This window comes from Heptranchias perlo, unplaced genomic scaffold (genome assembly GCF_035084215.1).
Source record: "Heptranchias perlo isolate sHepPer1 unplaced genomic scaffold, sHepPer1.hap1 HAP1_SCAFFOLD_63, whole genome shotgun sequence".
NCBI lineage: Eukaryota > Metazoa > Chordata > Chondrichthyes > Hexanchiformes > Hexanchidae > Heptranchias > Heptranchias perlo.
Genome location: NW_027139655.1, coordinates 736,099 through 754,979, shown reverse-complemented (window position 1 = coordinate 754,979; position 18,881 = coordinate 736,099). Strand labels below are relative to the sequence as shown.

At 44.9% G+C, this 18,881-nt stretch overlaps 5 non-coding genes across 5 annotated transcripts; 3 read left to right on the top strand and 2 right to left on the bottom strand.

Moving 5' to 3' along the window:
* Positions 1-4,843: 4,843 nt before the first annotated feature.
* trnae-uuc (transfer RNA glutamic acid (anticodon UUC)) lies at positions 4,844-4,915 on the bottom strand. The gene has a single exon. It is a non-coding gene; the product is annotated as a tRNA-Glu (tRNA).
* An 8,072-nt stretch (positions 4,916-12,987) lies between these two features.
* trnak-cuu (transfer RNA lysine (anticodon CUU)) lies at positions 12,988-13,060 on the top strand. The gene has a single exon. It is a non-coding gene; the product is annotated as a tRNA-Lys (tRNA).
* Positions 13,061-15,223: 2,163 nt separating this feature from the next.
* Positions 15,224-15,295, bottom strand: trnae-cuc (transfer RNA glutamic acid (anticodon CUC)). Its single transcript has one exon. It is a non-coding gene; the product is annotated as a tRNA-Glu (tRNA).
* Positions 15,296-17,839: 2,544 nt separating this feature from the next.
* On the top strand, positions 17,840-17,912 carry trnak-cuu (transfer RNA lysine (anticodon CUU)). Its single transcript has one exon. It is a non-coding gene; the product is annotated as a tRNA-Lys (tRNA).
* A 78-nt stretch (positions 17,913-17,990) lies between these two features.
* Positions 17,991-18,073, top strand: trnal-cag (transfer RNA leucine (anticodon CAG)). The gene has a single exon. It is a non-coding gene; the product is annotated as a tRNA-Leu (tRNA).
* Positions 18,074-18,881: the final 808 nt, after the last annotated feature.

The window sequence follows — 18,881 nt, the reverse complement described above, 5'->3', positions numbered from 1 at the left end:
TGCAATTCACAAAGTCAAACACTTGATTCAGATACAAACCTCCGGGGTCATTTCTTCTCGTACACTTTTGATTGGCAGCTTCTTTTGAATTAAACAGACCATTGCTTAAAATGACTGGCTCCCAGTCCTTGTTTTGAAGCCATTTATCAGCCTGTCTTTTTCAAACTGGTGAGTCTGTTTGGAATCTCTGAGAATGTTAATCAAGTCGACAGCTTCCATAGTTTGTGAGAAAAAGACAACAAAGAACCAGGATGTTCGATAGTTCAGTCACAGTTTCGTATAGTATTTGTGAATTATTTATTATTTTCTTTTCCAATCAGGATCTGGTTGAGCTTTACAGTAAAACTGTTGCCTTACTGCTACTATTTCTTTATTCTCTTATTGTTTCATCAATTTGTTTGGCAGTTAAAGTCTAAAACAAGGTCCAGTGTAGTGTGAATCTGTCAACCTTTGAACAGCAGGCACTATTAGGCACTGGATAGAACGAGTGGGCTGAGATAATCTGAAGGGGTTTCACTGTTCATTACCTGGAGCCCTTCAAATGTTACATTGATATCAGGACAAGCGGAAACACTGAGACATTTGGAGTGGAGCCTCACCTAACAGAGGAGCTGCTTTTTCAAGCTTAGGAACACAGCTGATTTTAAATCAGCAAAATTTCACTTCATTCAATTTGGCAAAAAAACAACTATCTCTGAACTGTCACCACTATTTGAAAAACACAGACATTTTACTGATCGGGGAATAATGATCTTGTTCAAAAAGTACAAAATGAAAATTAGTTGTAATCTTTTTAAAATAACGATCTGATATATAGCATTCTCCAACCAAACAAAGGCACCAAGCATTCCCAGGACATTGAGAGATTATGTGAGTGGGCAAAACTGTGGCAAATGGAGTTCAATGTCGGGAAATGTGAGGTCATCCACTTCGGATCTAAGAAAGATAGATCAGAGAGTTTTCTAAATGGTGAGGAGCTCGGAACTGTGGAGGAGCAGAGAGATTTAGGGGTCCAAGTACAGAAATCATTAAAAGCTAGTGGACAGTTACAAAAATAATTAAAAGGCAAATAGAATGTCGGCCTTTATTTCAAGAGGGCTGGAATATGAAGGGGTGGAAGTTATGTTCCAGCTGTACAGAGCTCTGGTTAGAGCCCATCTGGAGGACTGCATTCAGTTCTGGGCACTGCACCTCAGGAAGGATACATTGGCCTTGGAAGGGCTGCAGCACAGATTTACCAGAATGATATCGGGGCTAATAGGTTTAAATTATGAGGACAGGTTGGATAGGCGAGGCTTGTATTCCCCTGAATATAGAAGATTAAGACGTGACTGCATTGAGGTGTTTCAGATGATGAAAGGATTTGATCGGGCAGATCGAGAGAAACTACTTCCTCTGTTGGGGGAGTCGAGAACAAAGGGGCATAACCTTAAAATTAGAGCTAGGCCGTCCAGGGGTGATGTCAGGAAGCACTTCTTCACAAAAGGGCCGTGGAAATCTGGAACTCTCTCCCACAAAAGTCTGTTGAGGCTGGGGCTCAACACGAAATTTCAAAACGGAGCTTGATAGACTTTTGTTCGGCAAGGGTATGAAGGATTCTGGAACCAAGGCGGGTAGATGGAGTTAAGATACAGATCAGCCATGATCTAATTGAATGGCGGAACAGTTGAGGAGCTGAATTGTCTCCTCCTGTTCCTATGTAACAGGCTCGTGTGGCTGAATGGACTTCTCTTTTTCCTATTTAACATGCTCGAGGGGCTGAATGGACTCATCTTGTTCCTTTGTAACATGTGCGAGGGGCTGAATGGCGTCCCGATCCTTTATAACAGTCTCGAAGGGCTGTATGGCCCCCTCCTGTTCCAGTGCAACAAGCTCGAGGGGCTTAATTACCGAATCCTATTACAGTGTTATAGGCTCGCGCTGCTGAATGGCCTTCAGTTCCCGTATAACACGCTCGAGGGGCTGAAGGGCCTGCTGCTATTCCTATGTAACAGGCTTGAGGGGCTGATTGGCCTCCAGGTCTGGTGTTACGGGCTCGGGGCTGAATGGCCTCCTCCTGTTGCTATCTGACAGGCTTGAAGGGTTGATTGAAGTCAAGTTCCTGTATAAAAGGCTCGAAGGGCTGAATGGCCTCCTCCTGTTCCTATGTAACAGGCTTGAGGGTCTGACTGGCCTCCAGTTCCGGTGTAATGGGCTCGAGGGGCTGAATGGCCTTCAGTTCCCGTATAACACGCTCGAGGGGCGGAGTGGCCTCCTCCTGTTCCTATGTAACAAGCTTGAGGGGCTGATTTGTCACCAGATCTGGTGTAAGGGGCTCGAGGGGCTGAATGGCCTCCTCCTGTTGCTATCTGACAGGCTTGAAGGGTTGATTGGCGTCTAGTTCCTGTATAACAGGCTCGAACGGCTGAATGGCCTTCAGTACCCAAATAACAGGCTCGAGGGGCTGAATGGCCTCCTCCTTTTGCTATTTGACAGGCTTGAGGGGCTGATTGGCCTCAAGTTGCTGTATAACAGGCTCGAAGTGCTGAATGACCTCCTCCTGATTCTATATAACAGGCTTGAGGTGATGATCGGCCTCCAGTAACGATGAACGGGCTTGAGGGGCTGAATGGCCTCCTCCTTTTCCTGTGTAACATCCTTCAGAGGCTGAATGACCTTCAGTTCCCATATAAGAGGCTTGAGGAGCTCAATGGCCTCCTTCTGTTCCTGTCGAACAGCCGTGAAGGACTTGCCGCCATTTTGTCCAAGATGGCCACCGTACTTACAGCCATTTTGTCCAAGATGTCCGGCGAACCAGCCACCATTTTGTCTCAAAATTCGAGCCGGACCTTTCAGGAGCGAGATTAGAAAACATTTCTACACACAAAGGGTGGTAGAAGTTTTGAATTCCCTTCTGCAAACGTCAATTAATGCTAGCTCAATTGCTAAATTTAGATCTGAGACAGATAGCTTTTGGCAACCAAAGGTGTTAAGGGATATGGGCCAAAGGCGGGTATATGGAGTTAGATCACAGATCAGCCATGATCTTATCAAATGGCGGAGCAGGAACGAGGGGCTGAATGGCCTACTCCTGTTCCTATGTTCCCATGATATTATTTATATGGAATTTCGACAGGCATTTGATAAGGTTCCACACAAGAGACTGTTGGCAAAAATGAAAGCGTATGGATCTTGAGGCAATGTATTGACATGGGTAGAGAATTGGTTCGGAGATGGGAGACAGAGAGTAGGGACAATGGGCACATACTCCAATTGGCAGGATGCGACTAGTGGTGTCCCCCAGGGATCTGTAACTGGGGTCTCAGCTTGTCACCATATTTATCAATGACTTAGATGAAGGAACAGAGAGTCTTATATCCAAGTTTGCTGATGACACTAAGTTAGGTGGTACAGTAAGTAATGTGGATGAAAGTGGAAAGTTGCAAAGGGACATTGATAGATTAAGTGAGTGGGAGAAACTATGGCAGATGGAGTTCAATGTTGGGTAATCCACTTTGGACCGATGATCAGGGTATTTTCCAAATGGTAAGAAGCTCGGAACTGTGGAGAAGCAAAGAGAATTAACAGTTCTTTTGCATAAATCAGTAAAAGCTAACGGACGGGTCCAAAAATAATTTAAAAGGCTAACGCAGTGTTAGCCTTTATCTCAGGGGGCTGGAATATAAAGAAGTGGAAGTTATGTTCCAGTTATATAAAGCTCTGGTTAGACTGCGTCTGGAGTAACTGCGTTCAGTTTTGGACACTGCACCTCAGGAAGGATAGATTGGCCTTGGAGGGGGTGCAGAGCAGATTCAACAGAATGTTACCGGGGCTGAAAAGGTTAAATAATGAGGACAGGCTGCATCGACTGGGCTCGAATGCCCTCGAGTATGGAAGATTGAGGGGCAGTCTGAGCGAGGTGTTTAACATGTTCAAATGATTCGATTGAATCGAGAGAGAGAATCAATTTCATCTGGGGAATCAAGAACGAGGGGACATCACCTTAAAATTAGAACCATGCCATTCAGTTTCGAAATCAGGAAGCACTTTTTTACACAATGGGCAGTAGAAGTCTGGAACTCTGTCCCCCAAAAGGCTGTTGATGCTGGGGGTCAATTGAAGCTTTCAAGACTGAGATCGATCGATTTTTGTTGGGTCAGGGTATCGAGGGATCGGGAGCAAAGGCGGGTAAATGGATTTGAGGTACAGATCATCTCTGATCTCATTGAAGGGCGGAACAGGTTCAAGGGGCTGAATGGCCTCCTCCTGTTCCCAATGGAAATGTTCAGAATATGCTTTGTTGAGGCTGTGACGTCAGGGTCAAACCCCTGTCCAAACAAGGCAGGTCACATTTGGGAGTTTAATAACGTTGAAATGAACATTTTTCTTTTGTGACTTGTGCAACTTCGATCAATTGAATAGTTATGAAAGAGAATCAATGCAGTCATTCGAACTTCTGGTTGATAACCCAAACAGAGGTTTCTGCAGTGTTGCAGTTATCACGTTTGCTTTATACGTGGAAAGTCCCTGGTTCAATCCCAAGCAGAAACATTATGTTGGGGCAAATTTATTTTTTCTCTGTGAAATAGCCGGTCTGTTAAATTTAACACAAATTCGTGGTCTCACGAGCACTGAACATTTTAAACCGAGCCCTTAAAAATACAGTGTGTAAAATGAGAAGGGATAAAAAGTTTATCGCACAAAATAAATTATTAAAGTTTTCCAACTTCCCTCAGTCGCCTTTCATTCTGCAAAATAACGTTATCGGTTAATTAATGGTGATGAAAACAATGATTGTTTTTTTTTCTTCCCACAGACGTTGAGTCAGTTCATGCGATGAATACAACAAGTGTTCAAATGCTGCTTCCCTGACCGGGAATCGAACCCGGGCCGCGGCGGTGAAAGCGCCGAATCCTAACCACTAGACCACCAGGGAGCGCTGTTGATTAGTTTATCAGATGTAATATGGATTTCCCTTTCTCTGTGATTCAGCTTTTAATTATTTTTAGCTCCTGATTGCGGATATTCCCGTGATTAAATAGGAATAAAGTACAATCGGCTCAGGAAAACCCGGGGAGGTGGCATCCCGCTCGCCGAGCCTTTCCAGCAGCATTTATCTTACCAACCACTGGAGTGAGTGAAACTTTCTCCTGGCGGGTCTCAATGTGGAAAGGGTGGCGAGTGAAAAAGCCGTTTATTAGTCAGGATGGCCGAACGCTCTAAGGCGCTGCATTGAAGTTGCAGTTTCCTTTGGAGGCGTGGGTTCGAATCCCACTCCGAACATCAGTTATTTTGACTCCTATTTTATTTGTTGCTTGAGCTGCAATTTATTTTTCGGCCCAGTTGATTTGCTCTTCCCGCAATAAGCAACCCGGTCTCGATCCACGGCACGTTTTGACGCCCACCGGCTCATCCCAAAACCGAGCTTGAAACGAAAATATGCTTGAAACACAAGGCAACAACTACGGAGAGAACAGACAGTTGGGGAAATGTACCACAGGAACACGAGTCGGCCATTCAGCCCCTCGAGTCCGCTCCGCCATTTGATCAGATCATAGCTGATCTGTGATCTAACTCCGTATCCCTGCCTTTGGTCCATATCCCTTCATACCTTCGGTTGGCAAAAAGCTATCGATCTCAGATTTAAAATTAGCAATTAAGCAAATATCAATTGCAGTGAGCGGAAGCGAGTTCCAAACTTCTTCCACCCTTTGTGTGTAGAAATGTTTTCTAATCTCACTCCTGAAAAGTCTGGCTCTAATTTTTAGACTGTGCCCCCGAGTCCTAGAATCCGCAACCAGCGGAAATAGTTTCTCTCTATCCAGGAAATGTCAATGACACAGTCAATGAAAGGTACAGTTCACGAAGGCGGCTCACCAGCACCTTCTCAAGAGCAATTAGGGATGGGCAATAAATGCTGACCATTCCATTGACACCCACATCCCATGAATGAAGACAAAAAATGTCGCCTGCATGGCCGAGTAATTTCCTGCTGCTCAACGACGGGAAGAATGAAACCATCGGCTTCAGTCCTTTGAACGAACTGTATACACTTGCCGTCGAGCTCAATCCCCACTTGATCCTCTGCCCCGAATATCCACTGCATCAGAAAATCCTCCATAACATCGAATCACAGCATGGAAACATCACAGAAGGAGGCCATTCGGCCCATCGTGCCTGTGCCAACTCTTTGAAAGAGCTATCCAATTAGACCCGCTCCGTTTCCCTTTCCCCATGGTCCTGCAAAATTTTCCCCTTCAAGTATTTATCCATTTCCCCTTTGAATGTTATTATTGAATTTGTTTCCACCACCCTTTCAGGCAGTGCATTCCAGATCATGGCAACTCGCTGCTTAAAAACATTCTCCTCATCTCACCTCTGTTGCCAATTACCTTAAATCTGTGTCCTCTGGTTACCATCCTTTCTGGCACTGGAAATAGTTTCTCCTGATTTATTCTATCAAAACCGTTCATGATTTTGAAGACCCCTGTTAAATCTCCCCTTAACCGTCTCTGCTCAAAGGAGAACAACCCCAGCGTCTCCAGTCTCTCCACCTCACTGAAATCCCTCATCCCTGGCACCGTTCTAGTAAATCACCTCTGCACCCTCTCCAAGGCCTTGACATCCTTCCTAAAGTGTGGTGCCCAGAATTGTGTGATGGCCAGCTGGGGCCTAACCAGTGATTTATGAAGGTTTAGCATAAGTTCCTTGCTTTTGTACTCTATGCCTCTATTAATAAAGTCAACGATTCCGAATATATTTTTTTACAATCTATTCAACTTGTCCTGCCACCTTCAAAGATTTGTGAACGTATAGCCCCAGGTCTCTCTGATCCTGCACCCTCTTTAAAATTGCACCATTTAGCTTAAAGAGCTGGCAAAGGCACGATGGGCCTCCTGTGATTCCATGATTCTATGTTTTTGATTACACCTCCATGAAGCGCTTTGGGATATCCCCCAGAAGTAGGAGTCAGCAGTTCACTTCCTCCCTGAACACTTACATCTGACCTGGGCTGGATTAAATAGACGTTTTCGTGGTGTAATGGTTATCATGTTGGCCTCACACGCGAAAACACTCCCGGTTTAATCCCGGGTCAGAAACAATTTGCTGGAACTTGCTCCTCACAAACTTCCAGGCGCGAGCTTTCTCTCGTGTAAATTGGGCTGCAATCCTTTCACATTCAACAACGACTGCACCAGATTTCTGGTCTCATCACCACTGAACACTTTGAAGCAGAATCCTAAAAATAAAGTGCGTAAAATGAGAAGGGATGGAAGTCAGAAAAGTTAGCGTAGTTTCGACAGTCACTCGGCAAAATTGTTAGCATTTCTTTCAGTTCGAAACAGAACGTTTTGGGTTTATTAATGGTAATTTTAAAAATCATCTTCGAGACATGAATTATTTTGTGTAATGAAGTGAACTGTTTTTTAAAAATAAATTCCCTGACTGGGAATCGAACCTGAGCCACGGCGGTGAGAGCACTGAACCCTAACCACTAGACCACCAGGGAGCGCTATATGTGTTGTTTTGTCATAGTTATAAATATATTGGGCTGCAGCCGTTTTAGATGAAAAATATATTTCTGATTTGTTAGATGCAAATGCATTTCATGACTGCTGCTTCCAAATGTATTTACATGTATCTGTATTGTTGATTCATTTATTGGGGTGTATATATTGTAAATGTATTTACGTGTATCTGTATTATTTATTCATTTATTGGGGTGTATATATTGTAAATGTATTTACATGTATCTGTGTTATTTATTCATTTATTGGGGTGTATATATTATAAATATATTTATATGTATCTGTATTATTTATTCATTTATTGGGGTGTATATATTGTAAATGTATTTACATGTATCTGTATTATTTATTCATTTATTGGGGTGTATATATTGTAAATGTATTTACATGTATCTGTATTATTTATTCATTTATTGGGGTGTATATATTATAAATGTATTTACATGTATCTATTATTTATTCATTTATTGGGGTGTATATAACGTAAATGTATTTTCTGGATATTTATTTCTCTATGTCTTATTTTTTTATTGCAGGAAATGTATCCAGCTGCAGCTACTGACAAACCGCATTGCGGCACTGGAGCTACGGATGGATTCATTAAGGAGCATTCGCGATGCTGAGAACGTCGTGGATAGCACGTTTAGTGAGATGGTCACACCGCAGGTAACGGTTGTACAGGCAGGAAGTAATTGGGTGACCACCAGGCAGAGTAAGAAGAGCAGGCAGGCAATGCAGGGGTTCCCTGTGGCCGTCCCCCTCTCAAACAAATATACCGCTTTGGATATTGTTGAGGGGGATGACTTATCAGGGGAAGGCAGCAGCAGCCAACTTCCTGGCACCAGGGGTAGCTCTGCTGCACAGGCTGGGAGGAAAAAGAGTGGAAGAGCTATATTGGTAGGGGATTCTATCGGAAGGGCAACAGACAGGCGTTTCTGTGGCCGTAAACGTGACTCCAGGATGGTTTGTTGCCTCCCTGGTGCCAGGGTCATGGATGTCACTGAGCGGCTACAGGGCATTCTCAAGGGGGAGGGTGAGCAGGCAGAGGTCGTGGTCCACATTGGGACCAACGACATAGGTAGGAAGGGAGATGAGGTCCTGCATCAAGAATTTAGGGAGCTAGGTCGCAGATTAAAGAGCAGGACCTCAAAGGTTGTAATCTCTGGAATACTCCCAGTGCCACGGGCTAGTGAGTATAGAAATAGGAGGATAGAACAGATGAATGAGTGGCTGAAGAGTTGGTGCAGGAGGGAGGGTTTCAGTTTCCTGGATCACTGGGCCTGCTTCTGGGGAAGGTAGGACTTGTACAAGTCGGACGGGTTGCACCTGAACCAGAGCGGGATAAATATCCTTGCGGGGAGGTTTGCTAGCACTGTTGGGGTGGGGGGTTAAACTAACTTGGCAGGGGGATGGGATACAGAGTGGAACTACAATAGGGGGTGATGTGCAGCGAAATATAGAGAAAAAAACAAGTCAGCTTGGAAGACAGGGCAAATATGTGAGGGCAAGGCTGGATCGCATCTATTTTAATGCAAGGAGTCTTGCGAATAAGGTGGATGAACTGAAGGTGTTGATAAACACATGGGAGTATGATATTGTTGCTGTCACAGAGACATGGTTGAGGGAGGGGCAAGACTGGCAGCTCAATATTCCGGGGTACAGAATCTTCAGGCGAGACAGAGGGGGAGGTATAAGAAGAGGGGGGGGGTCGCAATATTAATTAAAGAATCAATTACTTCCATAAGGAGCGATGATATATTAGCAGGTTCCTCTAATGAGGCCATATGGGTGGAGCTTAAAAACAAAAAGGGGGCAAGCACTTTGATGGGAGTGTCCTATAGGCCCCCAAACAGTCAGGGGGAGATAGAGGAACAGATATGTAGGTAAATCTCAGAAAATTGTGCAAATAATAGGGTAATAATAGTGGGGGATTTCAACTTCCCCAATATTAACTGGGATACTCAGAGTGTAAAAGGCTTAGAGGGTACAAAATTCTTAACGTGCATCCAGGAGAGCTTTTTGAGCCAGCATGCAGAAAGTCCTACAAGAGAGGGGGCGGTACTGGACCTAATTCTAGGGAATGTGGCCGGCCAAGTGGAAGAAGTGCTAGTCGGTGAGCACTTTGATGACAGTGACCATAATTCGGTGAGATTTAAGGTGGTCATGGAAAAGGACAGGGAGGGGCCGGAAATAAAGGTTCTAAATTGGGGGAAGGCCGATTTTAATCGGATAAGGCAGGATCTGGCCAAAATGGACTGGGATCAGCTGCTTGTAGGAAAATCCGCATCGGAGCAATGGGAGTCTTTCAGAAGGGAGATTGAGACCATACAATGGCAACATGTTCCCGTAAAGGTCAAGGGTGGTTCCAAGAACTCCAGGGAACCTTGGATGCCAGGGGATATACGAGAATGGATTAGGAAAAAAAGGAGGGCTTTTGGCAGATACAAAAGGCTAAAGACGGAGGAAACCCTAGAGGAGTACAAAAAGTGCAGGGGGATACTTAAAAAAGAAATTAGGAGATCAAGGAGGGGCCATGAAATAACACTGGCGAGCAAAATAAAGGAAAATCCTAAGATGTTTTATAAGTATATTAAGGATAAGAGGATGACTTGGGAAAAAATAGGGCCCATTAGGGACAAAAATGGCAATCTGTGTGTGGAACCGGCAGATGTGGGAGGGGTTCTAAATGAATGTTTTGCATCTGTTTTCACCATGGAGAAGGACGATGCAGACATAGAAATATGGCAGGGGGACTGTGATATAATCGAACATATTAACATCGAGCGGGAGGAGGTATTGGCGGTTTTAGCAGGCCTAAAAATGGATAAATCCCCAGGCCCGGACGAAATGTATCCCAGGCTACTGTGTGAGGCAAAGGAGGAGATTGCGGGGGCTCTGACACATATATTCAGAACGTCTCTGGCCACAGGGGATGTGCCAGAGGACTGGAGAACCGCTAATGTAATACCATTATTCAAGAAGGGGAGTAGGGAAAAACCGGGCAACTCCAGGCCAGTGAGCCTAACATCAGTGGTAGGAAAATTATTGGAAAAAATTCTGAAGGACAAAATTAGTCTCCACTTGGAGAAGCAAGGATTAATCAGGGATAGTCAACATGGCTTTGTCAAGGGAAGATCATGTCTGACTAATTTGATTGAATTTTTTGAGGGGGTGACTAGCCGTGTGGATGAGGGTAACGCAGTGGATGTGGTATACATGGATTTCAGTAAGGCCTTCGATATAGTCCCCCACAGGAGACTGGTCAAGAAGGTACGAGCCCATGGAATCCAGGGTGCCTTGGCACTTTGGATACAAAACTGGCTTAGTGGCAGAAGGCAGAGGGTGATGGTCGAAGGTTGTTTTTGTGACTGGAAGCCTGTGGCCAGTGGGGTACCACAGGGATCGGTGCTGGGTCCCTTGCTGTTTGTGGTCTACATTAATGACTTGGATATGAATGTAAAAGGTATGATCAGTAAGTTCGCTGATGATACAATGATTGGTAGGGTGGTAAATAGCGAGGAGGATAGCCTCAGTCTGCAGGACGATATAGATGGGTTGGTCAGATGGGCGGAACAGTGGCAAATGGAATTTAACCCGGAAAAGTGCGAGGTGATGCACTTTGGAGGGACTAACAAGGCAAGGGAATACACAATGAATGGGAGGACCCTAGGCAAGACAGAGGGTCAGAGGGATCTTGGTGTGCAAGTTCACAGATCCCTGAAGGCGGCGGAACAGGTAGATAAGGTGGTAAAGAAGGCATATGGGATACTTGCCTTTATTAGCCGAGGCATAGAATATAAGAGCAAGGAGGTTATGATGGAGCTGTATAAAACACTGGTTAGGCCACAGCTGGAGTACTGTGTGCAGTTCTGGTCGCCGCACGACAGGAAGGATGTGATCGCTTTGGAGAGGGTGCAGAGGAGATTCACCAGGATGTTACCAGGGCTGGAGCGCTTCAGCTATGAAGAGAGACTGGGAAGATTGGGTTTGTTTTCCTTGGAGCAGAGAAGGCTGAGGGAGGACATGATTGAGGTGTCGAAAATTATGAGGGGCACTGATAGGATGGATACTAAGGAGCTTTTTCCCTTCCTTGAGGGTTCTCTAACAAGGGGACATAGATTCAAGGTAAAAGGCGGGAGGTTTAGAGGGGATTTGAGAAAGAAGCTTTTCACCCAGAGGGTGGTTGGAGTCTGGAACTCACTGCCTGAGAGGGTTGTGGAGGCAGGAACCCTCACAACATTCAAGAAGCATTTGGATGAGCACTTGAAATGCCATAGCATACAAGGCTACGGACCAAATGCTGGAATATGGGATTAGAGTAGACAGGGCTGATGGCCGGCGCGGACACGATGGGCCGAAGGGCCTCTATCCGTGCTGTACAACTCTATGACTCTATGACTCTATGACAAATACATAACACAGATATACAGATATATAATGATAGCCAGCACACAGTTACACCCAAATGCATTCATAATTATTACAGTTGCAATGATATATATTTATAACAAGATAAATCATATTGTAAAATAATCAAAATAAATTGATAAATGGCACACATAACATAAACACTCACTTTATAAAGAAGCATGACATTCATTTCTACACATCCATAGTTTAAATTTTCAAACCGTCCTGTTAGCAGTCCTGAACAAAGTCCACACACCGAAAGTCTCAGCGTTTTTTCAGATGCTGCCCGTCCTGTTATGCATTTTGAGCAGTTCCTTTCCTGTGATGTGATGATTCTGGGTGCCGGGTGTGTGTCATTGGATTTGCTGTGGTCATGCTGCCGCGAACAGGTGAAGGCTGCTTCTGAGGCTGCCTGAGACCCGGTGGGAGTGGGCGAGGATTTGGTGATCTGAAATAAGTGAAACGGTGTATGAGAAACTTTCAGAAAGGTAAACATCCAGATCGTTGCTGTTCGAACGCGTGGCGCAACGCTAGCACATCTGATTCCAGGATAGAAGCTTGCGTGTTAAAATTACATCGGGGTTATGCTTGTTTTTAGCGCTGGTGGGAGGCTGAATAATTCCGGAATTCATGTTGCGTTCCCTTTTTCAAAATAAACAGAACCCTGCTCTGAATTCTGCCTCACTAGTTCCGTTTGATTCCCTCATTTATTTTTTGAAAGAAACATACACATACACACTTATTAATTGAAAATCAGCCTGCAGCTCCACACGCACAGAGATAATCACAGCCAGAGAGACAGGTAAACACAGGGAAATAGACAAACCGGTTTCTTAGAGAATTGCCTGTACCTCCACGGTCGAATGTAAGGGCTTTTGTTGTTCGCTTTCGTTCCACACCTTGGAATTCAGGAGAATCTGGTACATGGTTTGTCGGACAAGGCACGGGCGCGATGGCCCGAATGGCCTGCTTCTGAGCTGTATCCTTCTCCGATTCTTTGCTCAGCCCCTGGGGCGGAGCCAGCAGCGGCCTCTCTGCAATAACAGATCAAATGGAGATGCTTCAGCCGGCCCGGCGAGCTCAGTCGGCAGAGCATGAAACTCTTAATCTTAGGGTCGTGGGTTCGAGCCCCACGTTGGGTGAGTTCGGTTTTAAACTTTTCCGCTGCTTTCGCGAGTGAACCCTCCGCTTGCTTGACGGTCAGTGCAAGAGACGAGTCTGTCAGCGCCGCCTCGTGTGCAATGGTCAAAACTTTAAAAGGAGCAGAAGGTTATTAGGGGTTCAGATACACAAACCTCTCTGATGAGCCTGAGATTTTGTCAGAGGTTGCTGCCTCCCCTCCATCTCTTACCCTCTGACGAGGCACTTGCTCCGGTTTCAATTTACAAACTGGGTGAGTTGGTGATCGGGTGTAGGAGAGCTGGTTTGTGATCTGAGTAGGAGACTCAACGGCCCCGGGTGAGACAGAGAAAAAAAATCATTCCAGTCCCGGCCCCAATCTGCGGATGTGGAAGAAAACACGGGAGGAGAGTGCGGTGTGAGGTCCCTGTCAAACCAACTGCCTGAACAAAGCTGGCCACAGTAACAGAATCAGAATGGCTACTTCCTGAGGGGGGAGGCCGATTCATGTGGAAAAGGATCCGGACGAGAATGATCTGATTCATAAGATGAGGGGAGGGAAATTAGGGAGCTCCTTCGGAACGTTAATTACTTGAAAATGAAGACTTTTTCCTGTGTAACTTGTGTGCTTTTGATGAATGAAATATTTGTAAATAGGCATCCGTGGAAAAGGATTGAGAGCTTTTAGGACTAGAGGGGAAATGAGGAGATTTTTTTTTCACACAGAGGGTTGTTACGATCTGGTAGCCACTCCCTGAAAGGGCGGTGGAAGCAGCTTTCATAGGAACTTTCAAAAGGCAATTGGACAGGTACTTGAAGAGGACTGATTTGCAAGGTTATGGGGAAAAGGCTGGGTTTTTTGGATTAATTTGGACAGCTCTTTCAAAGAGTAGGCAAGGCATCACGGCAGAATGGCCTCCTTCTGTGCTGTAATAGTCTATGATTCAATTCCATGATTTTAGTGTGGGACAGGAGAGATGTTGTTTAAAGAGAAGTAAAACTGTCCCAATCAGAGCAGAGTGAGGTGATTGGTCAGTTCCCCTCTGTCCAGTATAAGTCACCAGCGGTTTTATGTGGTGTCGTGGTTATCATTTCGCTTTACACGCGAACGGACCTGCTTTCGATCCTGGCGGTCAATTTATGTTGCAATTGCTGTTTATATTCTTTATGAATGACTTACTTGAGGAGACCGAATGTAATGTATCCAAGTTTGCGGATGTTACAAAGGTAAGTGGGAAAATAAGCCGTGAGGAGGACGCAAAGTGAGGTGGACAGGTTAATTGATTGGGTAAGAAGGTGGCAGTTGGATTATAAGGTGGGAAAATGTGAAATTGTCCACTTTGGTAGGAAGAATAGAAAAGCAGAATATTTTTTAAAAGATGAGAGTCCAATAAATGTTGGTATTCAGAGAGAGTTGGGTGTATTTGCAAACAAATCACAGAAAGTTAACATGCAGGTACAGCAAGCAATGAAGAAGAAAAATGGTATGTTGGCCTTTTTGCAAGGAGGTTGGAGTATAAGAGTAAGGAAATGTTGCTGCATTTAAATAGGGCTTTGGTGAGAACACACCTGGAGTACTTTGATGTGGTCCAAATGGATTTTAGCAAGGCTTTTGGCAAGGTCCCAATTGACAGACTGGTCAAAAAAGATGTGATTGCACTAGAGAGGGTACAGAGGAGATTTACGAGGAGGTTGCCAGGGCTGGAGAATTTTGGCTGTGAGGATAAATTGGATTGGCTGGGGTAGTTTTCCTTGGAACAGAGGAGGCTGAGTGGTGATTTAATTGAGGTGCACAAAATTATGAAGGGCCGAGATAGAGTGGATGGGAAGGACCTATTTACCATAGCAGGGAGGTCAATAACCAGGGGGCATAGATTTAAAGTGATTGGTGGAAGGATTAGAGGAGAACTGAGGAGAGTTTTTTTCACCCAGAGGATGGGAGGGGTCTGGAACTCACTGCTGAAAGGGTGGTCGAGGCAGAATCCCTCGCAACATTTAAAGAAATACTTGGATTTGCACCTGAAGTGGTGTAACCTGCAAGGCGACGGAGCGATTGCTGGAAAGTGGGATGAGGCTGGTTGGCTCATTTTCGGCCGGCGCGGAAGCGATGGGCCGAATGGCCTCCTTCTGTGCCGTCAATTTGCGATGATTCTGCAAAAGTGCCCAGGGTTTTTTGGAAGAGCAAATTCCCTGACCGGGAATCGAACCCGGGCCGCAGCGGTGAGAGCGCCGAATCCTAACCACTAGACCACCAGGGAAAACATGGAAAGTTTCTAAATATATCTGGGAGTGTTTGTATTAGGTACAAATAATATTTATGGTTTCGTGACTCTGTTAGTTGCAAATGTATTTACATGAATCTGTATTATTTATTTATTTATTGGGATGTATATATTGTAAATCTACTTCTGGCGCTGATAAGAGTCCATATAATTCCGCAATTAATGTTTCATTTGCGTTTTGACAATAACAGGTCTGTCTCACTGGTTCCCCAGTGTCAGGGAGGGAAGTGTCTGAAGGCCTCTTTTATTTGATGTTACAAACAGAAGACAAACACTCGTATTCGTTCAAAATCAACCTGAAGGTGGACACACACACAGAGATAAACACAGCCAATGATATGGTCGTTATGTTGGGATTGCTGCACATGCATACCCAGGGGCGAGTTTACTGCAATGACAGACAAGAGCGGCTGAGCTTTTCAGGCCTGGTTAACTCCGTCGATATAGTGTGAGATTCTAAATCTCAAGGGCGTGGGCTCAAGCCTCATGTTAGGCGTATTCTGATTTAAACTTTTTATGTTGCTTTCAGGGGTGAACCCCAGCTCTGACTTCCCCCGACATCCGGTGCAGTGTCACCGCACACATTGTGGCCGCGCCCGGGCTGATTTCTCTCTGTCTCACCCGGGACCGCTGAGTCTGCTGTACCGTGATCACCAACTCACCCAGTTTGTAAATTTAAACCGGAACAGGTGTCTCGCAAAGGGCAAGAGAAGTAGGGAAGGCTGCAACCTCTGACAAAATCTCATTCCAATTAAAGGTTTGTGTATCTGAACCCCTGACACTTTCTGCAACTTTTAAAAGTTTTGACATTCACTGGACAGGACGCGACACCTTGAGACTCGTCTCTGACACTCACAGTGATGCGTTGGGCTGTTTTCACTCGTAAAACAGCTATTGTGATATTCTGATATTGTCTTAGACTCCCTCACCAGAGGAAAGGATTTGTCTATCTCACTTTCAAAATCCTAAAAAGCGATCTATATTCCAGGGAATACAAGCATGTAACCGCTCCTCATAATTTAACCCTTCGAGCCCTGCTAACATTCTGGTAAATCTGGGCTGCGCTCCTTCCAAGGCCAATATACCCTTTTGGAGTAAAAGGAAATAAAATTTAAAATGAGCGTCACTGAGGATCAGTTTTCTATCACTCAAAGTTATCTGCTTAATGAAGTAAAAGATGCAGCTTACAAAGAATAAGGGAGCAGCCACTGTCTCCATTTTTGGCAGGAGAAGAAAATCAACCTGGATGTTTATGGAGACCAAGTTCCAACATAATGTTTCCGCCCGGGATCGAAACGGGGACAATTCGCGTATTAAGCAAATGTGAGAACCACTACACTACAGAAACCGATGGTATCTTGCTCAACGCAATGGGCAACTGAATGGTGTCCTCTCTCTGCTCGTACTTGGAATGAGTTCTTTCAAGTACAGCAAGAGATTCAGACAGTGGCTGCTCCACCTTTTCTTTAAAAAGTCTCAGGGTAGTGGGTTTGAGCCTCACGTTGGGCGAGTACCGTTTTAAACGTTTATGCTGCTTCCACCGGTGAGCCCCAGCTCTGACACTTCCACCACCCCCCTCCATCTCACCGCGCACGATGGGGCCGCGCCCGGGATGAATATCTCCAATTAGGTTTCCGCCCCAGTCGCAGCATGAAATGGTCCTTATCAAAGTCACAAATGATGCTCCATGTGACTACCACCATGATAAACTATCCCTCCTCATCCTTCTCAAATACAATATCTCACCGTGCTGTTATGCTGTTAGACGAGTTTCCTCTCTCTGCTCTTATTTGCAATGTGTTGCTTTTCCGACTGATAACACTTAGTATCATCGTATTATGTTAGTCCACAAGAGGAGACCATTCGGCCCATCGTGCCTGTGCTGGGTCAAACACACGTATTCGTTCAAAATTCGTTCAGAGATGGATTGAGTGCCTTGTTGTCAGAAAATTGCCTGAACCCCCACTGTCTGCAGCTTTCCTCCTCACTATCAACCACATGGCCTATTTTTGTGTCACCCGCAAATTTCTTAATCATGTCCCCGAAGTTTCGGTCCAAATCGTTAATGTAGAGCACAAAAAGCAAAGGACCAAGTATCGAACCCTGCGGCACCCCACTGGAAACAGCCTTCCAGCCAAAAAACACCCGTCGACCATTACACTTTCCTTCTTGCCACTGAGCGAATTTTGGATCCAACAAGCCACATTCCCTTGGATCCCATGGTGCTTTCCTTTTTGGACCAATCTGCCATGTGGGAACTTTTCAAAAGCCTTGCTAAAATCCATGTAGACGACATCAATTGCGCTACCCTCATCCATCCTTCTTATCACCTCCTCGAAAAATTCAATCAGGTTAGTCAGACACAACTTCCCCTTAACAAATCCATGCTGACTGTTCTTGATTAGTCCGTGCCTTTCGAAGTGACAGTTCATCCTGTTCCTCAGAATTGATTCCAATAATTTGAAATGGAGTCTTTCTCCTGCTTGCTGCAATAACAGATAAGGTGATTCACGGAAAGAAGCCCGGCTAGCTCAGTCGGTAGAGCATGAGACTCTTAATCTCAGGGTCGTGGGTTCGCGCCCCACGTTAGGCGAGTATCATTTAAAACTCTTATGTTGCGTTCACTGGCCAACGGTGCAGAATTGATGCAGAATTAAGCGTTCAATTTGTAGTCAGGATGGCCGAGCGGTCAAAGGCGCTGCGTTCAGGTCGTAGTCTCTTCTGGAGGCGTGGGTTCGAATCCCACTTCCGAAAATGCTTATTTTTACGAAGACGTGAAAATATTTTATTTGTGGATTGGGCTGCAGCTGATTTTTCGACCAAGTTGATTTGCTCCTCCCACAATAGCAACTGGCTTTGTGATGGAAATGTGACTTGAGAAGTTTCAAACGGTGATATGTTTGACATATTAATGACCTGAACAAAGAAATAGAACAGCACTGGGAAACATTTAAAACGGTGATCAATAGAGTTCAGGAGAAATATATCCCACTGAAAAGCAAGAACAAACTCGCCAGAAATGACACACCAGGGATGAATAAAGAAACAAGGGCAAAATTGAAACTGAAGAAAAAGGCCCACACTAGACAATAAAGGAGAGAGGGGAATGTGATAACACTGGGAAAGAAGTCTAAAGAACTATTAGAAAGGCAAAAAGGAATATCAAAAAAAGCAAAGTATTCTAGACACATCAACAGCCAAAGAAAGTTTAGGATAGGAATAGGGTCACTAAGGGATACACACGACAAATTCACAGGCAATGACAGCGAAATGGCAGAAATATTAAATAATCACTTTGTTTCAGTATTTACCAGGGAGACAAGTATTTTGGGCATGACAGTGGAAGAAGAGATGAAAAAAATATGTAAAGACATTCAAGATCGAAAGGGGGGAGATAATTGATAAACTCATCAAACTTAGAGAGGAAATTTCCTGTTGGGAGCCTAACCAGAGTTTCAAACCGCTCAGCCACGCTAATTTCTGTATTACTGTTCAGGAGCTCATTTTACGGGGACGCGATTACTGCGCTCCATTTAGGGAGGCTCAGTGAAAGGCGGAAATT